Source organism: Penaeus chinensis, chromosome 12 (assembly GCF_019202785.1).
Source record: "Penaeus chinensis breed Huanghai No. 1 chromosome 12, ASM1920278v2, whole genome shotgun sequence".
Lineage (NCBI taxonomy): Eukaryota > Metazoa > Arthropoda > Malacostraca > Decapoda > Penaeidae > Penaeus > Penaeus chinensis.
In genome coordinates, this window is record NC_061830.1 from 4,829,887 (window position 1) to 4,832,386 (window position 2,500).

The following is a 2,500-nucleotide window of genomic DNA, read 5'->3' on the forward strand; positions in this document are numbered from 1 at the left end:
ATTATAATGATGATAATGATAATAAAGATGATAAAAGTAATAATGATAATTATAATAATAATAGTGATGATAATAGAAATTATAATAGGAGTGATAATGATAGTAAAAATAATGATAGTGATAATGATGATGGCAATAACAATTACAATAATATTGGAAAAAAATATAATAGTAATAATAATAATGATAATAATAACAAAGATAATAGTAGTAATAATAATGATGATAGTAGTAATGATACCAATAACAATGATAGTTATGATGATAATAATAATAATGATGATAACAACAAAAATGATGATAATGATAATGATGATAATGGTAACAATGATGATAGTAACAGTAGTGGTAACAAAAAATATAATAATAGTGATAATAATAATGATAATAATAATGATAATAATAATAATAATGCTAAAAATAATAATAATGATAATGATAATAATAATAATAATAATAATAATAATAATAATAATAATAATAACAATAATAATAATAATAATAATAATAATAATAATAATGGTACTTATGATAATAACAATGACAATAGTAATTACAACAATAACGATAATAAAAATAATAATGATAATGATAATAATGATAGTAATGATACTGATGATAATAATAATAATAATGATAATAATAATCATTATAATAATAACAATAATGATAATAATAATAATAATAATAATAATAATAATAATAATAATAATAATAATAATGATAATTATCATTATTATTATCATCATTATTATTATTATTATTATTATTATTATTATTATTATTATTATTATTATTATTATTATTATTATTATTATCATTATTATCATTATAATTTTTACTATTATTTTTATCATTATTATTATTATTATTATTATTATTATTATTATTATTATAATTATCATAATTATTATTATTATTATTATTATTATTATTATTATTATTATTATCATTATAATGATAATAACAATGATAAAATAATGATAATAACAATAACGATAATAATGATGATAATAAAGATAATGATAACAATAGTAAATATGATAATAAAATAATAACAAAACTATTAAAATGATAATAGAATGAATGGTTGCAAATAATAAAGACTCCTTTTTTGGACTTGCACAATGACTTCCCAAGATTTTCACAGATTAATAATCATAATACTACTAATAATAATTAACAAAATAATAATTAAGCAGATTTCAGCAGGATCTCAATTCACGTGAAAATATGAAAACGTTTTGACTTCACACAAGCGGCTTCAATACAATCATCCATTCCGTATAGAAACTATAGTCAGAAACGCATTTTTTAAATTATTCTATTTACATTGTATCTATAGTCAATTATAGTATTAAATATAATGGTAATAATTATTTGATAATTTATGTACGAGTTAATGGAGTATATCTATTAGTTTTGTGAATAGACTGACTATTTAAAAAAAAAATTGGAGGAGCGATTCGGTGCATAAGCGACCAAGCGTTTGTATACACGGGGCCGAAGAATCAACAAGACGCTTGTAATTGCCAGAAATATTTATTAATAGGTGATTATTTGTTACTTAATGTTTACTTCACTTGTTTATCTTACATTTAACTTTTTTAGTTTCCTATTTATCTTGCATGTTGTGTACTTTTGACGATAATCTGCAGGTACCGGTGATCATTGCTAGCTGTATGAACTTGTATTAATTTAGTAATTCAATTTTATTCTGCGTTGCGGGGTAAGTCTTGTAAAGTAACGGTGATAAGTTACATAAGCTATATTAATAGAAACACATAATGGTGATTGTATGGAACACTTGCTCACGACGATATTAGCACTGGTGGATTCCTTTCACCCTCTGCTCCTCATATATGTTGGTATCGTGTCAGGTAAATCCTCCTATAACCCTCAAACCTGGCCTCTTTAGTAGATTATGATGGCGGGGAGTCCGAAGTAGGCCACTAAACCATCGAATCCAGGGGCTTTTCCCCCCCTGCAACACCCACTAGGGGAACGATTGCTGCCTCCCAACTCTCAATTAGGAATATATAGATTCTTATGCATAGTTACAGCAGGATGGAGTGTAGGAATGATCATAGGGAGGCAAGTGTTTTGAAATACTATCCGGAATTAACCCAATGCCGCCGAGTGGTTTCCCGTTGCGAAAGCTCTCTCTACCAAGCTGCGTTCATAGTGGCCCGGGTCACGCTGCCAGGGAATCATGTCGACACAACAGCGTGCGTGTCATGACTGTACATGCCCCTAGAAAACGGGACCGGCTCAACATGGCACGTATGCATATGCCACCCAGAATATAGTCTTGGCATTCCATGGCATGTACGTACATGCCACCCAGCGGCAAAGGGTTAACACACTAAATTATATAATGATGCAAAGAGCTATACCCATTTGCACTCTAATCTGGGAGATGAAACCCCACAAATATTGTTTAGTGAATGGGATACAACCCTCCTGCATTGACTAAAATACTAACACACTGCTAGGAAGA

At 27.0% G+C, this 2,500-nt stretch overlaps 1 protein-coding gene across 1 annotated transcript in view; it reads left to right on the forward strand.

The window, feature by feature from the left end:
* The first annotated feature begins 1,475 nt into the window (after positions 1 to 1,475).
* Positions 1,476 to 2,500, forward strand: part of LOC125031290 (116 kDa U5 small nuclear ribonucleoprotein component-like) — a 12,093-nt gene continuing 11,068 nt past the window's right edge. Inside the window, exon 1 of the mRNA XM_047621961.1 lies at positions 1,476 to 1,552. The gene's annotated coding sequence lies outside the window, so the exon portion shown is untranslated. The remainder of the gene's footprint in view (positions 1,553 to 2,500) is intronic.